The sequence below is a fragment of the Bos grunniens genome, chromosome 5 (assembly GCF_055505025.1).
Source record: "Bos grunniens cultivar Pamir isolate PY7600 chromosome 5, Bosgru_T2T1.0, whole genome shotgun sequence".
Lineage (NCBI taxonomy): Eukaryota > Metazoa > Chordata > Mammalia > Artiodactyla > Bovidae > Bos > Bos grunniens.
The window spans coordinates 61448989-61471896 of NC_141169.1; the positions used below are offsets into that span (position 1 = coordinate 61448989).

General features: G+C 43.6%; 1 protein-coding gene across 7 annotated transcripts in view; it reads left to right on the plus strand.

Moving 5' to 3' along the window:
- The window catches only part of ELK3 (ETS transcription factor ELK3), a 177031-nt gene that overhangs the window by 89302 nt on the left and 64821 nt on the right, over positions 1-22908 (plus strand). For 3 of the 7 annotated variants that reach the window (XM_086400805.1, XM_086400802.1, XM_086400808.1), the window contains exon 1: positions 17878-18260. The exons of 3 other annotated variants lie outside the window; for them this stretch is intronic. The gene's annotated coding sequence lies outside the window, so the exon portion shown is untranslated. Of the gene's footprint in view, positions 1-17877; positions 18261-18496; positions 18568-22908 lie in introns of those variants that run through there. One more of the 7 variants, XM_086400804.1, reaches the window with a different exon arrangement.

A 22908-nucleotide genomic window follows, 5' to 3' on the forward strand; every position in this document is an offset into this window, starting at 1 on the left:
CAAATATAATGGTTGTTGCTTTAACCAACTAAGTGGTGGTTTGTTACACAGAACCAGATAGCTGATACAGCCCCTTTTATAAAAGCTGACATTCTAGAGACCAGTTTTATTGCTATGAAACAGAAATCATGCTGTATGATCTTTCAGTTTCACATTAGAGTTGGCTGCAAAAAACTCAAAGGTTAAGGGACTGTTTCATTTCCTCCCCTCCTCCTCCAATCCCTGACCCTGAAGGTCTTTGCTTTGCAACATCATTGCATATGGAACCACTAGAGCTTAAGCACTTTGCCATCTTCCCACCATGGAAGACACTGAGCAAGACAGGAAGTGGCTTGGTGACTCAGTGGTCCTTTCTTCTGAGTCACTGAGTTGTCACTTCCCCTCTGCGTGGTTCCAGAGAACATTCCTTCATTCAGCCGATACCTTGTAAACAGCTGCCCTGTGCCAGGCCCAGCCTGGGAAGCAGTGTGGTGAAGGACGATCTGGCCATGGAGTGGATGGGTCACAGGATCTGCGTGGTTCTGATGGAGAGGGCTCACCCAACACTCCCTTCTCAGATGCTTTCATTTAGCATTCATGCACATGCTCTGGGCTTCCTGAAGTGGCTCCGTCCTAAAAGGCATGGAATTTCAGAGCTGGGCAACTTTTAAGGCCCAGTCAGTTCAAGCTTTTCTTTCTTATACTTATGAAGTAATGAAGGTCTGAGACTTAAATAATAGAGGTAGCTTGTGGCAAAATTAGGCCTAGAATTCAGACCTCTTGCTCCAAATCCAGAAATCTTTCTATTGCATTAAAAGGCCTCTCAGAGCTCAGATTCTCCTTCCTTCTCATTCCTGAGTTTCCCACACATTTTTCTCAGTTTTGTATTTTAGGCATGAAGTTAGTTCCCTCTTTTGGCTCAAGATTCATACCTTACCTGTGGAAGATAAATTCCAGCCACCAAATGACGATGATAATTATAATAACATAAACTGAAAACATATTTTTCACGTACCTGTTATATGCCAGGTACAGCCTCAGTTTTGGGGATATAGTGAATTAGAGACACAAGGAATCTACCTCTGGGGAATTTACATTCTTGAGGGAGGTAGAGCAGACAATATACAAGATAAAAAGAATTGGGCGGGGGGGTGGGGCGGTGGTATAAAAGTAAACAAGAAAATGTGATAGAGGGAACCAAACTGGGAGATGTATGGCCAGGAAAGGCCTCTTTGACAATGTGGCATTTGAGCTGATAGCTGATTGGTGAGAAACCAATAACTCTTTAGAAAATGCAGAGAGCAAAGACCCCAAAGTGTGAACAAACTTTCCTTATTTGAAAACAGAGAGGAGGCATGTGGTCTCTTGAGGGGAAGAATGAGGGGCTAGGAAGGAGACAGAGCAAGAAGGAGGCAGAGGCAAGATGATGCTGGGCCCACAGGCCACAATACAGAGTCAGGAATCTATGTATTTGTGGGGGCACATGGGAGGGTACTAAGTAATATGACATGATTTACATTTTTAAGAGATGGATCTGCCTGCTTGGATGAAGAATGTATGTTAAAGATTAAGAGTGAAATTGGGAGGATAGTTTATTTATATTATGTGTGGGATACTTTGTATATTTTATCTCTGGTCCTCCCACACTTCAAATCAGGTCTTATTATGCCCATCTTGTGGACAAAGAAATGGAGACTGGAAAAGATAAGGGAACATATTCAAGGCCATGGAACTGAACTTGAACCAAAGATCATCTGACTGCACTGTGGGAGACCTTCCTATGTAGCATGTGGCTTTACTAAGATGGTTGACCACCCTGGGCTAATTAAATTTTCTGATTATCATTGTATTTTGAAGTGCAAGATTTTAGAGCTGTAAGTTACAGATTGAGGCAATAATCATATATTACTTATCTTGCCATTTATAATAGTTGTGACTCAATCCCTGACACACAGAAGGTACTAATCCATATATGATGGATGAATGAATGAATGGGTTTCAGTAATGAGAGGTTTTCTGAACCACCTCCCACCTCAGGCCTACCATTTCCAGAAGTATAAGTATCTTTCACAAAATCATATTACAGGGCTGGAATGAGAGTCTAAGCTGCTGAATCATGGTTCTTTCCACCAAACAATGCTAGCTCCAATTTATCTGTTTAGGACAGATTTCTTGGTTTAAGCTAAATTTTAGTTTGATAAATCCTCAAGGTCAGGCAGTGTCTACTTTGTACCATGCACGTTGGGAGTGTGTGGAGTCTACAGAGAGGCTCACCCTGGGGCTTGGAAGTAAGTTTTCTCTCAGAAAATTAAACAAAAAAGGTTAAATCCACAAATGATGGGGAAAAAACAGACATCTTCAGGTTTCCTGGAATAGCTACTTTGCTGGAGTTTAATGTCTAAAGAAAGGATGTTCAGACAGAGCAGAGTGTGACTGGGAATGGAGCACAAAGAGAAAGGCCATCTTGGCTTGATCATCCAGCAGAATGTAGTATAAGGACAATGTACGTGAGGAATGGGAGCTCTGTGGTTTCCAGAGATGACCTTTCTTGATAAGAAATTCACCTCATGTTTTTTCACTGTTGACCACCAAGCAACACATACTGTTCATGGGGTCCTTGAGGGAAGAATACTGAAGTGGTTTACTATTCCCTTCTCCAGTGGACCACATTTTGTCAGCGCAATACTTGGGTGCGATCTCAAAAACAACATTTCCAGTTTCCGGTTCATTTCCAAGGCAAACCATTCAATATCACAGTAATCCAAGTCTATGCCCCAACCACTAATACTGAAGAAGCTGAAACTGAATGGTTCTATGAAGACTTACAAGACCTTCTAGAACTAATACCCCAAAAAGATATCCTTTTCATCACAGGGGATTGGAATGCAAAAGTAGGAAGTCAAGAGATACCTGGAGTAACAGGCAAGTTTGGCCTTAGAGTACAAAAAGAAGAAGGGCAAAGGCTAACAGAGTTTTGCCAAGAGAATGTGCTGGTCATAGAAAACACCCTCTTCCAACAACACAAGAGATGACTCTACACATGGACATCAGTTGGTCAATACCAAAATCAGATTGATTATATTATTTGCAGCCGAAGATGGAGAAGCTCTATACAGTCAGCAAAACCAAGACCTGGATCTGACAGTGGCTAAGGTAATGAGATCCTTATTGCAAAATTCAGGCTTAAGTTGAAGAAAGTAGGGAAACCCACTAGACCTTTCAGGTATGACCTAAATCAAATCCCTTATGACTATACAGTAGAGGTGACAAATAGACTCAAGGGATTAGATCTGGTAGAAAGAATCCCTGAAGAACTATGGACAGAAGTTCATAACATTGTACAGGAGGGAGTGACCAAAACCACCCCCAAGAAAAAGAAATGCAAAAAGGCAAAGTGGTTGTCTGAGGAGGGCTTACAAACAGCTGAGAAAAAAGAGAAGCAAAAAGCAAAGGAGAAAGGGAAAGATATACCCAACTGAATGCAGAGTTCTAAAGAATAGCAAGGAGAGATAAGAAAGCCTTTCTCAGTGATCAATGCAAAGAAATAGAGGAAAAAATAGAATGGGAAAGACTAGCGATCTCTTCAAGAAAACTAGACACCAAGGGAACATTTCGTGCAAAAATGGATACAAAAAGGACAGAAACCAAAAGGACCTAACAGAAGCATTAGAAATTAAGAAGAGGTGGCAAGAATACATAGAAGAACTATACAAAAAAGGTCTTAATGACCCGGATAACCATGATGGTGTGGTCACCGAGAGCCAGACATCCTGGAGTGTGATGTCAAGTAGGGCTTAGGAAGCATTACTATGAACAAAGCTAGTGGAGGTGATGGAATTCCAGCTGAGATATTTCAAATCCTGAAAGATGATGCTGTGAAAGTGCTGCACTCAATATGCCAGCAAGTCTGGAAAGCTCAGCAGTGGCCACAGGACTGGAAAAGGTTCGTTTTCATTCCAATCCCAAAGAAAGGCAATGCCACAGAATGTTCAAATTACTGTACAGTTGCACTTATTTCATGTGCTAGCAAGCTAATGCTCAAAATTCTCCAAGGTAGGCTTCAGCAGGACATGAACTGAGAACTTCCAGATGTAGAAGCTGGATTTAGAGAAGGCAGAGGAACCAGAGATCAAATTGCCAACATTTGCTGGATCATAGAAAAAGCAAGGGAATTTAAAAAAAAATGTACTTCTGCTTCATTGACTATGCTAAAGTCTTTGACTATGTGGATCACAACAAACTGTGGAAAATTTTTCAAGAGATGGGAATACAGATCACCTTACCTGACTCCTGAGAAGCCCATATGCAGGTCAAGAAGCAACAGTTAGAACCGGACATGGAACAATGGACTGGTTCAAAATTGGGAAAAGAGTACGTCAAGGCTGTATATCGTCACCCTGGTTATTTAATTTCTATGCAGAGTACATCATGTGAAATGCCAGGCTGGATGACTTGCAAGCTGGAATCAAGATTGCCAAGAGAAATATCAACAACTTCAGATATGCAGATGACACCACTGTAATGGCAGAAAGTGAACAGGAAATACAGAGCCTCTTGATGAAAGTGAAAGAGAAGAGTGAAAAAGCTGATTTAAAACTCGACATTCAAAAAACTAAGATTATGGCATCCAGTTCCATCTCTTCATGGCAAATTGATGGGGAAAAACTGAAATAGTGACAGACTATTTTCTTGGGCTCCAAAATCACCACTGACTGTGACTGCAGCCATGAAATTAAAACATGCTTGCTCCTTGGAAGAAAAACTATGACAAACCTAGACAGCATATTAAAAATCACAGACATCATTTTGCTGACAAAGGTCCATATAATCAAAGCTATGGTTTTTCCAGTAGTCAATCAGAAGTGAGAGTTAGACCATAATGACGGCTGAGCACCAAAGAATTGATACTTTCGAATTGTGGTGCTGGAGAAGATTCTTGAGAGTCACTTGGACAGCAAGGAGATCAAACCTGTCCATCCTAAAGGAAATCAACACAATATTCATTGGAAGGACTGATGCTGAAGCTGAAACTCCAATACTTTGTCCACTTGATGTGAAGAGCTGATTCACTGGAAAAGACCCTGATGCTGGGAAAGATTGAGGGCAAGAGGAGAAGGGGGCGACAGAGGATGAGATGGTTGGATGGCATCATGGACTCAAAGGGCATGGGTTTGAGCAAACTCCGGGAGATAGTGAAGGACAAGAAAGCCTGGCATGCTGCAGTCCATGGGGTTGACTTAGCAATTGAACAACAAAGCAACAAATCCTCAAATGATGTGGGAACAAAACTGGGTCATTTGTAGTGATATGGATAAACTTAGATTCATATAGAATTAAATGTCAGAAAAAGGAAAACAGATATTAACGCATATATATGGAATCTACAAAAATGATACTGATGAACCTATTTGCAGGGCATGAACAGAGATGCAGACATAGAAAACAGACTTGTAGACGCAGTGGGGGAAGGTGAGGGTGAGATGAATTGGGAGAGTAGCATTGACACGTATACACTACCACGTGTAAAACAGATGGCTAGTGAAAAACTGCCATATAACACAGGAAGCCCAGTCCGGCACTCTGTGATGATATACGGGGGTAGGATGGGTGGGGGAAGGAGGAGATATATGTGTGTATATATATTATACATATATATATATATATATATATATATAGCTGATTCACATTATTGTACAGCAGAAACCAACATTGTAAAGCTATTATACTCAAGTTTTTTGAAAATGTTGATTTGGCTTGGTTGGTTATGTAAGGGGTCCTCTGAACAGTAGAGGCAAGCATTTTAGTCACTTTGAAAAAGGAATGCTCTTCATTACAAGCAAATTCACTTGTCAGTGTTTCAATAAAACCATATCACTGAGAATATAGTTTTCCCTGGGGGTGGTGCCTCTCCAAGTTGGGAATGGCATAGACCATTGCCATTTGTTGAAGTTCTAGGTATATTAAAAACTGAACAAATGCAAACGAAGGGTATAGAACTTGTGATTGATTGTCACATTTTTACATTTTAATTGTTAACATATAAAACACAATGCAATGTTATTGTACTGGTGACAATATAATTAGGGGCCTACAAAAATATTAGTTCTTAGTGCATTTTAAGCAGTGGTTGGAGGATGGGATGTACATATAAGGATTTGTGATGAATGCCTTCTACTTTCAACTTTGTCAGGCTGTCTGCACTTACATAAATGAGATCCTTGGGCAACAATGTTAGAGCTAGAGCTAAACATGAAGCCTTGACTGGTGAGGCCATGCTCAGAGTGTATTTCTACTCTCTGTACCTGTCAGCTCAGGCTTAGACTGTCATCAAGGTGGTGTCATCCACGGACCATCAGCCAAACCAGCCATCCCATGGTGACATCTGGGTCTTGTTGTGTGCACCCTCACCACCACCCTGCTAAAATATCACTTGTCTCACCACGGTAAGCACAATTGTCCATTAGTATTCACATCATATTTACATATAACCTATGCACATTCTCCCATATGTGTTTTTAAATCAGCTTTTGAACTTTGCTTTTTGATTGATTGGTTTACTTATTAATTGAAGTATAGTTGCTTTACTAACACTATAACAGTTGTATTAGTTTCAGGTGTATAGTAAAATGATTATATGTATATATTCTTTTTTCGATTCCTTTCCATTCTACACTATTACAAGATATCGAATCTAGTGCCCTGTGCTATACTGAGGGATTCTGTCATTTATCTGCTTTATATATATGGTAGTATGTATGTGTTAATACAACATTCCTGATTTATCCCTCTCCCTGTTTCCCCTTTGGTAACTCTAAGTTTGTTTTCTATGTTTGTGAGTCTGTAGCTGTTTTGTAAATAAGTTCATTTGTACTACTTTTTTAGATTCTACATATAAGTGATATCACATTATTGTCTTTTCTGACTTCACTTAGTATGATAATCTCTGTATCTGTCCATGTTACTGCAAATGGCACCATTTCATTCTTTTTTATAGCTTAGTAATATTCCATTGTATCTCCTGTATACTTTAAATCATCTCTGCTGCTGCTAAGTCGCTTCAGTCGTGTCCGACTCTGTGCAACCGCATAGATGGCAGCCCACCAGGCTCCTCTGTCCCTGGGATTCTCCAGGCAAGAACACTGGAGTGGGTTGCCATTTCCTCTCCAATGCATGAAAGTGAAAAGTGAAGTCGCTCAGTCGTGTCCAACTCCTAGCGACCCCATGGACTGCAGCCTACCAGGCTCCTCCGTCCATGGGATTTTCCAGGCAAGAGTACTGGAGTGGGGTGCCATTGCCTTCTTCATAAATCATCTCTAGATTACTTCTAATATCTAATACAATATAAATGCCATGTAAGTAGTTGTAACTAAAATGTAAATACTATATACCTAGTTGCTGGGTACACAGCAAATTCAAGCTTTGCTTTTTTGAACTTTCTAGAATTTTCACCCCAAATATTTTCAATCTATGTTTGGTTGAAACTGCAATTGTGGTACCCACAGATACTGAAGACCAGCTGTATAGCAGCCGGCCACAAACACAGTGAATGTTCCTCAAGAAACATGTTGACTGATGGGTTGATAAATCAAAAAAGTGATAAACAAAGCTAGGACATCCAGAAGTATCTCTTAAATACTGCATTTGGGGAAGACAGCTTCAAGACAGAGCTGGGAACGGGCTTGGTGAAATGGCAGACAGTGTGAAAGTGTGGGGGGGATGTTTAGAAGGACACTGACTCATACACAAACAGAAAAATACTCTCCCTTTTATATTAAGCCACTTCTCCCAGTGGACTTCATCTGGCTTCTGTGATCCCATTTTCACATGGTCTGCCTTACCACTACAGCACCCCACTCCAGTACTCTTGCCTGGAAAATCCCATGGACGGAGGAGCCTGGTAGGCTGCAGTCCATGGGGTTGCTAAGATTCGGACACGACTGAACGACTTCACTTTCACTTTTCACTTTCATGCATTGGAGAAGGAAATGGCGACCCACTCCAGTATTCTTGCCTGGAGAATCCCAGGGACGGGGGAGCCTGGTGGGCTGCCGTCTATGGGGTTGCACAGAGTCGGACACGACTGAAGCGACTTAGCAGCAGCAGCCTTACCACTAACCCTCACTTTTCAGCTTTCTAAGCTGCTCCTCTCAAACCATTCAGGGATCTTGAAGTCAAACTGATGGGCTGCAACTGACATTTTCTAAGCAAATAAAAAGGGATCAGATCAGATTAGTTGCTCAGGCGTGTCTGACTCTTTGCGACCCCATGAGTCGCAGCACGCCAGGCCTCCCTGTCCATCACCAACTCCCGGAATTCACTCAGACTCACGTCCATTGAGTCAGTGATGTCATCCAGCCATCTCATCCTCTGTCATCCCCTTCTCCTCCTGCCTCCAATCCCTCCCAGCATCAGAGTCTTTTCCAATGAGTCAACTCTTCGCATAAGGTGGCCAAAGGACTGGAGTTTCAGCTTTAGCATCATTCCTTCCAAAGAAATCCCAGGGCTGATCTCCTTCAGAATGGACTGGTTGGATCTCCTTGCAGTCCAAGGGACTCTCAAGAGTCTTCTCCAACACCACAGTTCAAAAGCATCAATTCTTTGGTGCTCAGCCTTCTTCACAGTCCAACTCTCACATCCATACATGACCACTGGAAAAACCATAGCCTTGACTAGATGAACCTTTGTTGGCAAAGTAATGTCTCTGCTTTTCAATATGCTATCTAGGTTGGTCATAACTTTCCTTCCAAGGAGTAAGCGTCTTTTAATTTCATGGCTGCAGTCACCATCGGCAGTGATTTTGGAGCCCAGGAAAATAAAGTCTGACACTGTTTCCACTGTTTCCCCATCTATTCCCATGAAGTGATGGGACCGGATGCCATGATCTTTGTTTTGTGAATGTTGAGCTTTAAGCCAACTTTTTCACTCTCCACTTTCACTTTCATCAAGAGGCTTTTTAGTTCCTCTTCACTTTCTGCCATAAAGGTGGTGTCATCTGCATGTCTGAGGTTATTGATATTTCTCCCGGCAATCTTGATTCCAGCTTGTGTTTTATATCAAAATACATCACACATAATAAACATTATAAAAAAATCTATTGTGAAACCTGTTTCAATCCTTTATACGTGTGTATAGGACTTAGATGTAAACTGCATTTTCTCCTGTGGGTTAGAATTAAAGTTTTCAACCTGCTGCTCCAGGGGGCAGACTAAAATGCCCCAGCCTTCTGCTGTGCAGACTTTGCGACCAGGGGTTTCTTAGGCAGAACTGCTGTGAATAACTACAGTGGGAGGTGAGGTCTCAGACACTCTCTGGTCCAGTGTCCTCAGTTTATAGCTTGATGGGGGAAGACGCTGAGTCTAAGCAAGGTGATATGACAAGTTAGTGGTAGAAACTTTACTCCCAGCAGTTCCCCAGCCTCTCCATTCTGGGTTTCTCCTCTTTACCTTGTGGTGGTGTTCAGTGGCTCAGTTGTGTCCCACTCTGCAACCTCATGGACTGCAGCACCCCAGGCTTCCCTGTCCTTCACTATCTCTGGCAGTTAACTCAAATTCACATCTATTGATTCGGTGATGCCATCCAACCATCTCATCCTCTGTCATCCCCTTGTTTTACTGCCTACAATCTTTTGCAGCGTCAGGGTCTTTTTCAATAAGTCAGCTGTTTCCATCAGGTGGCCAAAGTATTGGAACTTCAGCTTCAGCATCAGTCCTTTAAATGAATATTCAGGGTTGATTTCCTTTAGGATTGACTGGTTTGATCTCCTTGCTGTCCATGGGATTCTCAAGAGTCTTGTCTAGCACCACGGTTCAAAAGCATCAGTTCAGCGCTCAGCCTTCCTTATGATCCAACTCTCACATCCATCTATGGCTACTGGAAAAACCAAAGCTCTGACTATACAGACCTTTGTTGACAAAGTGATGTCTCTGATTTTAAATGAGCTATCTAGGTTTGCCAGATTTTCTTCCAGGGAGCAATCGTCTTTTAATTTCATGGCTGCAGTCACAGTCTGCAGTGATTTTGGAGCTCAAGAAAATAAAGTTTGCCACTGTTTCCACTTTTTCCCCATCTATTTGCCATGAAGTGATCAGACTGGATGCCATGATCTTAGGTTTTTCACCTTGTGTAGTCCTCTATTAGAACTCAGTAAAGAGTACCAGAAAGGATTTGGGGTTTGGTCCAGAAACCTGAACTTTAGTCCCAACCCCATCACTTACTGTCAGAGAAGGCAATGGCAACCCACTCCAGTATTCTTGCCTGGAAAATCCCATGGATGGAGGAGCCTGGGAGGCTGCAGTCCATGGGGTCACGAAGAGTCAGACATGACTGAGCAACTTCACTTTCACTTTTCACTTTCATGCATTGGGGAAGGAAATGGCAACCCACTCCAGTGTTCTTGCCTTTAGAAATCCCAGGGACAGCGGGGCCTGGTGGGCTGCCGTCTATGGGGTCACACAGAGTCAGACACGACTGAAGCGACTTAGCAGCAGCAGCATCACTTACTGTATGACCCTTATCCCACAAATCAATATCTCCACTCTTCAGTTGTATCAAATGTAAAATAGGATTCATAATATTAGAGACTGATTGAGTTCATCTATTTAATTGTACTTTTTAAAGTGTGAGGCATTATACACATTTTCTAGTTGTTTTTGCTCTTTGAGTATCTATCACATTTATTCAAGAAATGTGTATTGCTGTGGACATGAAGCAGGGGATGGGGGATGAATGTAATATTACCAAGTCTCACCCCCTCTTAAGAGTATCCATTGATACTTTGTGGGGAGGGAGATACTGCTTCCATACATTTTACCTCAGCATCTGCTTTTGTCCTCAGAGCTCTCGCCGGAGCCTACAGAAATCCTAGTTAATTTAAAGCTAGTTCAAAAACGTGCCATCGCCCCAGCTTCCTTTACATCCAAACCCTGGTGCCTGGTTTCTGACAGCAGCCTGTAGGTGGCATTTCTCTTCTCCTCCATCGTGGGTTCCATCTGTAGCGTCAGCAGCCTGGGGGAGACATGAGGCCCTAGGACCATGGATGTTCCACTAATGACATCGTTGGCCATCTGCCTGCTCTGGGGGGGACTCAGTACTGCACCTCTGCTCCGCCTAAACCCAGTCTTCTCCAGTTATTTCTCAGATTCCAATTGCGATGTCTTACATGAGGTGACTGGGTAAACCCTCAGTCCACTAAGAGCCTGTTGTATAGCACAGGGAATTCTACTTGATGCTGTGGTGACCTAGATAAGAGAGGAATCCAGAAGGGAGAGGATATATGTATGCATATGGCTGGTTCACTTTGCTGTGTAGCAGAAACTAACACAATGTTGTGAAGTTACTATACACCAAGAAATTTAAAACAGAGAAAGTGTCCTATTTTCTTGTTCTACACATTTAAAATCCAAAGTAGTTGTTTATACAGGAACTCTAGGCAAGGCATCACTAAAAGAAAAAAGAACCAAGACCATTTGTACCTTTTTGGACAAATCAGATTTCTATTATGTAGGAAGTGATTTTGACCAGTAGCTGCTCAGAATAGTTTCTCAGTTGTATTCACCTGGAGAGTACAGCAGATTATTTTATTTATATATATATATATATATATACACCCACACACACACACACACACACACACACACATATCTGTATAATCTACAGAGATAATAGAAAGGAAAATCTCCTTTCCTTTCTAATGATATAGTGTGGTTTGGGGGTGAGTGTGGATATATAAAATATTCATAAGTTTCAATCAATTGAGAATCAAAAAAAATCTAAAGCTTGGAATCATTGTTTATTCCTTCCAAATGTCATCAATTGTTCTCCCTTCTAGTGATTGTTCATGTGTCTGAGTTAGTAATGTACATCATTTATAGAACTTGTATATCAGTCCTTTTATTATTGATGAATTGATTTATTAAAAAATTTGTTAGCAACTTTTTTGGTAGGCATTAGGGATAATGCTAAGTGGTAAAGTTCAAACCCTGTATGATGGGGATGCAGGAGAAATGGGCCATGGACTTCATCTGGTGGATCTTGAAAGACTTCTTGGAGGAGGTGGAGTTCAAGCTTAGTCAAAAGGATGAGTAAGACATTTACAAGGCTTTCATGAGCAGAGAGGTCATCTGGGTGGAGCTCTGAAGATACAGAGATTCTTGGATTCAAGGTCAGAATCTCAGGGGTGAGGCCCTGGCATTTGTGGTTCCAGTGTGTAAACAGGACTGGGAACTCAGGTTTGTTCAGAGACCAGAGAAAAGTTTGAAAGGCTATCTCCAGGGCTAGGAGAGTCCAAACCAGCTATTCCCCACCTCAGCAGAAGACCAAATAAGAGGAATTAAATGAAGTCCAACAACTTGGTTTCCTTTGAGGAAGTTTCTGGATGTGAAGTTTGTTAAAGATATTAAGATTTTAACCCCATATGAGAGAGAACAGTCTTCTTCAGAATCAGAAAGAAAATGCAGCTAAAACAAAAACAAAAAATAGGGCAAAACTTGATGGCCTATACCAGGGGTTGATAAACTTTTTCTGTAAAGAGTCAGAAAGTAAATATTTTTGCTTTATAGGCTGTACCAGTCTCTGTCACAACTATTAAACTATGCCACTGTAGCATAAAAGCACATTAGGTAACCTGTGAGTGAGTTAGGGTGGCTCTGTTCCAACAAAGATTTATTTATGGACACTGAAATTTGAATTTCATATAATTTTTACATGTTACAAAATATTATTCTTCCTTTGATTTGTTTTCAACCATTTAAACACATAAATTCTTATCATTCACTAGAGCCAGGAGGTAGAAGCAACCCAAATGTGCATAAGCAGATGAATGGTTAAAAAAAAATGTAGCATGTGCACACAACTGAATATTAGTCAGCCTTGAAGAGGAAGGAACTCCTGTCACATGATATACCATGGGTGAAGCTTGAGGACACTATGCTAAGTGAAATAAGCCAATCACAAAAATGATAAATACTGTATAATCCCACTTATGAAAAGAAGTGAAAGTGTTAGTGACTCAGTTGTGTCCAACTCTTTGTGACCCCATGGACTGTGGCCCACCAGGCTCCTCTGTCCATGAGATTCTCCAGGCAAGAACACTGGAGTGGGTAGCCATTCCCTTCTCCAGGGGATCTTCCCGACCCAGGGATCAAACTCAGGTCTCCTTCATTGCAGGCAGATTCTTTACTGTCTGAGCCACCAGGGAAACCCAATCCCACTTATATGCGGTACCTAAAGTAGTTGCATTCATAGAAATTGAAAGTAGAATGGTGGTTGCCAGGGGCTGGAGTAAGAGAGAATGGAGCATTGTGTTTAATGGATAGAAAGTTTCAGTTTTGCAAGATAAAATGGCTCTACAGATCAGTAGTACCACAATGTGAATAGGCTCTACACCCTACTATACTAAACACTTAAAAACAATTAAGATGATAAATTTTATGTTATGGTTTTTACCAAAATTAAACTTTTTTTTTTAAAGAAAAAGTTAATTCTTACCTTGAAAGTCATAAACAGGCAGTGGGTCTTGTAGACTACAGTTTGCCAACCTCTGGCCCATGGATGGCCAGTCTGAGGGCAAAAACGATGGTCCAAATCAGTGCTTCTCAAAGGTCCCCATTGACAGACCTCTAATAATGCAAAAAGGAGAAGGCAGACTCTCAATGGGTCTGCCTGCAGGTCTATACAATTATTTTAAATATTCATTCAAATGCAGTTCATGAAAAATGTCAAATCCTGGTTCATAGCACATGTTGTTTTAATGTAAACTTGGCATTCAATGTAAAATTCAGTGAAAACTGATGTTCATGCAGGCTCAGAGAGGGTGAGTGACTTAGTCAAGGTCACAGAGCTGAATAAGTCAGTGTGGGACTGGATCCCCAAATTCCTGATTCCATTTTTCTACTTGCCACCTGCGTGCCACCTTTTCATCAGGCTTTGGCTGTCTATTTCCAACTCCCATCCACATCCCCGCCCATACTGAGGCAGTCTCCAAAGTAGTGAAGCAAACCACTTTTAAGTTTCTACCAAAATTCACTGATTCATAAGTTTAATACCATCAATTCATATGTTTCATATATTATTTGTTCTATGTTCTAGAATATTTGAGTCTGATATATTCTAAAACTCACTTTTTCTTGTCCTATCTAATTATACTTCCTCATCCATCTGTATTTTTTAAAATTGTTCACAGCATCCCATTCTGTTACACATTGTGCAATGTTAAATTATGAGATTTGCTGTTTTTGAATACCCAGCATCCATTTTCTCTTATGGTAGATTATTTGTTCATATTTCTCTCATCTTTCCTCTTTGTCCTTCTCCCTGTTCCATTGACTTTATTTTTTTATTTATTTATCTCATTGTGCGGGTCTTAGTTGTGGCACAGAGGATCTCTCAGTTACAGCATGCAAACTCAGTGGTGGCATCTCAGATCTAGTTCCCTGCCCAGGGATTGAATCTTAGGCACTGGACCATCAGGGAAGTCTTCCCATTGACTTTAATTTTTAAAAAGCACTTTATTTTTATAATTTTATTTATTTATTTTTGGCTGTGCTGAGTTTTCGTGGCTGCGTGGGCTTTTCCTTAGTTGCGGCAAGCGGGAGCTACTCTCTAGTCGGAGTGAGCTGGCTTCTCATCACGGTGACTTCTCTTGCAGAGAACAGGCTGTAGGGCACATGGGCTTCAGTAGTTGGGGTTCCTGGGCTCTAGAGCTCAGACTCAATAGTTGTGGCTCATGGAATTAGTTGCTCCATGGCATGTGGGATCTTTGGGATCAGGGATTGAACCTGTGCCTCCTGCATTGACAGGTGGATTCTTCACCACTGAGCCACCAGGGAAGAGCCAACCCAATCTCTTCCCCCGACCCCATTGACTTTAGCTTTGGCCACATGACTCACTTTCCCCTCTGGGTTATGAGTTGACCTGAGGGTGTGCTAGTCCTAAGCAGAGGTGTTAAGAGGCTCCATGTGTCTTCACTCACTTCTCTTGAGCTCCTGTCCTTCTAGAAAGTCACAAGTCCTGTGTTGAGCCTGTTCCTTCAGCCTGGGTCCCAGAATAAGAAAAACATGTGAAGCAAACCTGAACCCAGACAACTGAGACCCACTTGTTGTTGTAAGCCACTGGGTGTTGGGGCTGTTTGCTACATACTATTATCCCAGCAAAAGCTGACCAATACACCAAGGTTTTGATTTTCTTCTAGAGACACCCCTCCCCCGACCCCCACTCTCCATCCATAAGGTTTACTTGAACTGATCCTCCTCCATCCTGCCCCAAGCATCCTCGAACTCATCACACTGACTAACTCCAATCTCTGGTAAGATCTGTTGTTCTTTTCAAAGCTGAGAGAGCCTCATTCTCTCTTGGCTGGCATTCATTATGAGTTCCTGTCATAGAGGGTTTCTGAAGAAATTACTCATCATCCATATAATCCAAACTCCTATCTGTTTTATAACAGAAGCATAAAAAGAATGTGATCATGCAATACTAGATGCTACATCTTTTGGCCACTTTTTGATAGTGAGAAGGAAAGCATAGGAAACCAATAGCAGTTGTGAACTAAATGTTCCATGTCTCTCCTAAATTCACATGGAAACGAATAACCCCTAGTGTGATTGTATTAGGAGGCTGGGCCTTTGGGAAGTAATTGGGTTTAACTGAGGTCATGAGGGTGGAGCTCCTGTAATGAGATTAGTGCCCTTTATGATAGGAGACACCAAAGAGTTTGCTTCCTCTGTCTCCTTCTACATGTGTGTATTGAGGAAAGGCCATGTGGGGACACAACAAGAGGTGGCCCTCACCAAGAACCAAATCTGCTGGCACCTCGACCTTGGCATTTATTACAGCAGCCTGAGTTAAGGCCTGCTGACACCTCCCTGCACCTTGAGGAAGAGCTGTGTCAGCTCTGAGTTATTCATTTTAAGCAGAAGCTTGGACTAGTGATATGGACAACCTAAATAAAACACCAGGAAAACTTAAGGAGGTCTTCATTTGGTCTGGGAAACTCCAGGACTGCCCATGAGTGTTTCAGAAGTGCCTTAGACAAATAAGCATTTCTTCAAAACAAAGCCTAATAAAATCATGTAAATCTCTTGCTTACATAATAGGATTCAACAAAGATTTTTTTATGAAGATATATAATAAAAAAGCATGAAAGCCACTAGTTTAAGATACACTCATGCTTTGCTTTGGCATACACTTTTTAGATAACATAGTGCTCTGAATTGTATGTCTGAGATTGTTTCTCTGAGAAGGATAGAAAATGAACATTCCCCTGGTCCCCAGCTGGATCATTCAGAGGTACAGAGTAAGCTCTACTGAGTGATAGAAGCCCACTAGGGATTAAAGCAATAATCTCTAGAGTGGAAAATTATCTGTGGAAAATCAGGGGTTGATAAATAGCCCTCTTCCGCATACCCTCTCCTTCTTCTTTACTCTCCTACCTTCCCCCAAGCCCCGAACTCTTCATGTTTTCCCACCTCTCTCGGAGGTCTGGTGGGCTACAGCCCCACTTCTCAGTGAACTATCCACGCCAGCCCCAAAGCAAAGGCTGAGGAACCGGACCGTCCTATGGTCAGGTGCTCTGATTGACACTTGGGGGTGGGATCTGGTACTAACTAGAGTAAAATACAACCCTGCCCTTAGAAGCCCAGTTAGTAAGAGTGAGAGATTCATAAACAAATAGACTTCAGAAAGATTGCAAAAATTAGAAACAAATAAGCAAGTAGGGGAACTCTTAGAAAGCCACCCTTTGGAAAGCACACAGGCCCTGCCACCAGGAAATCTGACTTAATTGGTTTGGGCTGTGCATAGAGATCAATAGTGTTCAAAACAATCCCCAGGTGATTCTAACTTTAGCCTGGGCTGAGAACCATCCCAGACCTTTAGAATCAGGAACTTCTGTGGTGAAGTTAAAACCCGTTTTAACAAGCCCCCTACGTGATGCACACTCTTAAATTTAGGAGACGCGGGTCTGCGCTGCTCAGGAGGGAGAGGCGTGGACAAGGAAGGGGCCAGAAGCTGAGCAGTTGGGGCTGGAGCCCAGGACTGGGGTGGGGGATCCTTCCACCGGCCCCCTCTTCTAAGCCTCAGGGCAGTGGATGAGCTCTCTCGTCAGAGCCTGGCCTGAGCCCTTCGAGGCGGGTGTCCTTATGGGGGAATAGTGTGGTGTGGGGTCCAGTTTTGAGACCACGGAGCCTCCCTCCGAAGCCTCAGTCACTGGGCCCCTGGTCGCTGCTCATTTCCCTCTTAAGTCCCCTTAGCAGGCAGGAAAGGTCGGGCCCGGGGTAGGCCATAGCGAACGGCCAGACAGGGCTCTTCTGGAGAATCCTGGCTTCCAGTTTGTGGCTTCTCATCCTTTTCCCCCAAAGTGGGCCCCCTACTCTGAGCGCTGGCTTTTTTTTTTTTTTCTCAGACAAAACCCGCGCCTCCTTTTCTGCACATGCAACAAACATCTTCTCCTCCTTAGCAATCACGCCCCCACCCACGATCAAAGTAGCCCTTTAGCCCAGAGCACCGAGACCCCACTCCCGATGCCCCTCGGCCCCACCGCTCTTCCATCCCAGCTGACATTAAACAGCAAGTCCAGCCGCCTCCCCACTTGGGGCCTCCGCGTCCAGACCAACCGGGCAGGGCAAGCCCCTACAGCGGCGCGCAGCGCAGTACCCAGCCCAGGGACCCCCGGTTGGGCGGCGGGGGGAGGTGGTTAGAGGGTGGAGAAGAGGGACCCCCCAGGCCCCGGCCGCCACCCAAGGTCAGCCCCTGAGCGCGCCGGGGCAGCTCCTCCGGGTTTCTGGCCGACTTGCCCGCCCCCCCGTGGGGAGGGGCTGCGGCCACTCGGAGTCGCCAGGGGTCCGGAGGCTCCTCCCCGGGGGTGGCCGAGCAGGAAGCGGGGAGCGCGGCGGGCGGGGGCGCGGGCGCGGTGCGGGGCCCGGGGCGGCGGAGTATGCGCGGGCCTCGGCGGCCAGCCCCGGCGCACAGCCGCGGCCGGGGCGCGCGGCGCGGGGCGGAAAAGCCTGTTTACACAGACTGCACACCGCCTGGGGAATAATGCAGTAAAGGAAGTGAGCCGGCTCGGCCTGACTGCTCCAACTTCCTGCTCTCACACACACCAGAGGGGGAAAAAAAAAAAAAAGAGGAGCGAGAGAAAGAAAAAAAAAGGGGGGGAAATCAGGATCTCATTACAAGAGCAACAGACCGTCTGCAGACGCCTGTCAGCATGGAAAGTCGGGGGCTTTCGCCCGGTTCCTCCTAGAAATTCCCCCGAAGAAGGATCTTGAAAGCTCCCCCACATCTGGGTAGGTAGTAGGGTTCGTGCCTGTTGCTCGGACACTTGCAAAGTTTCGTGGGGGTTGGTTTGGCTTTTTTTTTCTTTTCTTTCCTTTCTTCTGTGTGGTTTGGTGGGGGTGGGGCGGGTGGGCACCGCGTAGGAGGCTGCAGGCCGGGGGGCTGCTAGAAGGCCGCGGGGAGTGGGCGCCGCGGGATGTTCCTGCGCCTGGGTCCGCGCGCCGGCCCCGGGGGCTGCGGCCACCCGGCGCGGGCACACCCCGCCCTGGGCTGCGCTGTGAGCCCGGAGGAGGGGGCGCGCCGGAGGAGCGGGGGACGGTGAGACTTGGGGTCCCCGGGAGGATCGGTGACTGGAGCAGGCTGCGTGCCTGGAGACTGGACCACCGCTGACCTTCGAGGGGGGCTGGGACTTCCTCGGGGTTGCAGTGGGTACGGATGCTCGGATTCAGGGAGAACAGGGGTGGGGAGGGAAGAGGAGGGCGTGGGGAGCCGAGCGGCGGGGCTGGGGGCCGCGTCCCCTCTGGCTCGGCAGGTGACCCCCAGCCCGGGTCGGCGCCCCAGGCGCACGCCCAACTGGACCTTATAAAGCTGGCAGAGTCATTACTGGACACGGTTTGGGAGGAGGACCCGGCAGGCCGGCGATGGTCTTGGAGCCCGCAGCAGTTTGGGATGGGGCTCTTCAACTTGCAACTGAATGTTGGCCTGTAATGCTACTGTAACTTTAGGGGGTAGCAATCACAATTTTGGACGGTTAAAAGAAAAATCGGAGGTCTGGATTTTTGTTACGTTTTCTGAACCGAATCATCTTGAGGACAAGCTGCAGTTAGGCGGCGGGTGGGGGTGGGAGAAAGAAATGTTATTTCAGAAACTGCAAAAGGGGCTTTTTAGAAGAAGAAGAAAAAAAAAAAAACGAGTGTCGGGAGAGTTTCTGGCTTGTCTGGAAACGGCAAGACTAATTGCCATGCGCTTCCGCTTTGAAACTGGCAGCAGACAGCATCTTGAAAATGACTCACTAGAGGAGCTCACAAAGAAACTGTGGTTTGCTCCTTCTCAGGTTTATATATTTGTGCCTTTTACAGTTTCCTTTGTAGTGTTCGAGGGGTCACCCGCCCCTTCCCCGCCGGCCCCCTCCCACCCTCCCCCTTTTGGAAGCCCCTGGCGGGTCTTTAACTCCCCCAGCACCCCAGCCGGGAGGTGGGGGACGCCGGGGGAGGCTGAGTTGTTTTTGGAGTTGGCTGGGGAGAGGGTTAAAGGGATTCTGCTGCTGCAGGGGGAAAAAGTTCCCTGAATTTTCCACTGGCTGCTGCAGGAAGAGAGCCCCTTTAGTCATTGCTAAGTAATGTCTGCACACACACCAACTAATCTCATTAGGAGTTTCCGCTGCTCAGCACAGGAGGGGTTTTGTGCAGCCACTGTCAGCCGGGGGAGCCCTGCGCTGGAGACCGAGACAAGTTATGGCTTTATTTACTTAGAGGGGCAAGTCGCCCAACGAACCTTTTCAGGGTAGCATCTTAAACTTTGAAGTCATTTTGGATTTTGGGCTTACAAGGTTTTTCTCTCCTAGCTGTCCGTGCGCGCGCGTGTGCGTGCGTGTGTGTGTGTGTGTGTGTGCGTGCGTGTGTGTGTGTGTGTGTGTGAAGTTTCTGTTACCCAAGCAGCTCAAACACACCCATCCTCTCTCATCTGTGCTTCAGTTGGAGGGGGAGAGGGGGGGTGCGGCGGAGGTGATGAGAAACCGAGCGTGTTCCAGGCAACTGTTAATGAGCTCAAATTGATTTCTGAGTCTTATTGGCAAACAGAATACCCTCTGATCTCTCTCCCTTCTCTCTCTCTGTGTGATACACTTTTATTTGGGAAAGGTCAGTTATGAGTTTCAATTTATGGGGATTATAAAATTACAAATTGTGTTAGGAGGGCTCGCGGGTCAGACAGTTAAGAAGACTGTCCCTAAATGTTTTTAGGGTTTCCAGTAATGATCCTCCCTGCAAAAACCCCTGATGGTCATTCTATGCCAAATATAGCCAAGGCCTTCTGGGCTTTTTTTTTTTTTTTTTTTAACCTTTCAATGTTGGAAATGTGTAGAGTTACTAAAAAGGGTAAATAATTTTAAGGAACCTGATTGCAATTGTGGATCTCCTTTATTGACAAGGACATGCTGCTCTCTTGAGGAGTTTTTAAGGTGTCAGCGTTTCTTTTCTGGTGGCAAAGCATGTCCTGAAAACAACCCAACCAGCCCCACCAGGGTGTGAGTCAGTGGACATGAGTACAGGATGTCCCCAACACTGCACCTGGCACAGAGTAGATGCTCAATAAATTGTTGCATTGAAAGCTGTAAGTAGGATAACAGAACTTACAATAAACAGATAAGGAAAAAAGCTTTCCAAAGGCAGCATCATTCTGCAGGATCTATCTTAAGGATAAAGGTTGTAAATATTCTCCTCTGTAGACTACATTTCCTTCAAAACAAAAAGGAGGTCAAGTTCTTTATTCTGATAAGTTATTTGGAATGCATGATGTTCATTTATATCAGTTTTCAACTAAGAGTAATTTTGCTTCCCAAGGGATATTTGACAATATCCAGGGACATTTTGGTTGTCATAATCAGAGGGGATACTACTGGCATCTACTGAGTAGAGGTTAGGGATGCTGCTGAACATCCAACAATGCCCAGGATAGCCCATCACAAAGAATTTTCTAGCCCAAAATGTCAGGAGTACCCAGATTGAGAAACTCTTGTTTACGTTAATGATGAAGATGATAACTTTCATATGAATTCATTCAACAAATAGGACATATAAAAATCATCATTGGCACTTTTCTGTCATGTTGAATAACAAAGTAGGCAAGAATTTTCTCTCCCTTTCTCTTTTTGGTTAGTAGTATGTGTGGAACGACATGTAAATAATGATAGTGTGATGGCGTACCTTTGTGAGCTGAGCTAGACCCTCTCTGAAGCTGACTTACCTGGTACTAATGCTGTCTAGACCAGAATGGCAGTAGCCCAGATGGGGGAGAGCAGTGGTTTTTTTTTTTTTTCAGCCCTATTTTAATTTTGATGTTTGCTAAACATTTATGAAAGACCTTCTCTTATTTAAAAAAAAAAGCTTAATAATTCAAACCTGGTAATACGTAATAACTGTAATTGTGAGATCCTAATTGAAATTTATATTTGTAATAACTTTTTAGAACTTGAATCTTTTCCTGAAATCAGTTGTAAAGGGCTTCCAGGCAGTGTATATAAATTAAAGTATTCCATTCTTAGCTGTCAGATACTGGATTTTATGCATCCTGTGCTGCCCAATTATATGTTTATCAGATTCAGAAAACCAACATGGTTGCAAAACATTACCTAAAACCAAACAAACCCAATACACTGAAAAAAAAAATTAAGGATGTGACTTCCTGGAGTAGAGGGTTTTTTTTTTTTTTTTTGCTGATGGTGAATTGCTGCTTACTAATTAATGGCTCTGCTCCTTTCTAGTCCCAGGGAATGATTCAGCCATCTTTGTGATTTCTAGACCTGGGGTTCCTCATTAAACTTTAAAAGAAACAAGATTCTCTATCCCTTTTGGGTTTGACCTGACTGTGGGCAGACAGCTTCTGCCCCTAAGGGCCAATACCTACATATACGGATGAGCAGTTGTGGTCATTTGAATGAAGGGCTCCATTTCTGGCAGATGTTTCTGTATGTTTAAGGCAAGATTTTTTCATGTTTTATTATTTGTCTGTAATTCCCTTTTGCCTTCATAGATTGATATATTTGAGGTCACATTAGTATAGCAATATTTTCTAAAGGTTGTTTTTTTCCATTATAAAAATATTAATGTGAATTAGGAAGAGTGAGAAAACCACAAAGAAAAAATAATAAACATCTCCCATAATCCCTGTTAGCACTTCAGTGTATTTTTTTTCTGATCTTTAAAAATACATACACACATACCCACACATGCACACACAAAATTGTTAATTGGAGTCACACTATACTTTCTGTTTTGTAACTTATTTTCAGTTAATATATCGTGTAACACAGTTTAATAACTTGTCCTAAGACCAAAATCACCACCCATAGAGCTTGTATTTATTGATCCAATAAATGTGTTGACTCAACAGTGAATTGACATAATTTCTACATGAACTCGTTCAGTACTTTCGTCTCTGTGGCTCCCAAGTCATGTTCTAAGAATGCTGCCCTCATGAAAGACTGAATTCATATATGCTGTGAAGTTTGGGATTTTGATGAGCTTCTCTGTGATTTAAGGATGAGTCATGATTTGCAGAAGAATATCAAGATGTAGTAACAGGAAGTCCAGGGTGCTACACATCAAAATAGAATGCTCAGTGGTGAAAACAGAGAAACTAGGTTAGACCAGAAATACACCTTGAACTTCTCTAGCTGTAAAGAAGGGAAGAAGGTGCTTCTTGCCCATTGGGTGACTCTTATTCATTAGTGTTTCATTTTATATCAGTAAAGTTTCCGAACTTTGAAGTTGGTATCTTCAGTGAATTTGCAGTTCAAGATTATTATTGCCCGTGACCAATTTGAATTGAGATCATCCAGCTTTTTGGCTGAGACTGTGGCAGTGAGAATGTGAAAATTCTGGTTTTGCCACTTAGAATACAGCCTCAGTAAAGGGAATTATCAGTGTGTGTGTGTGTGTA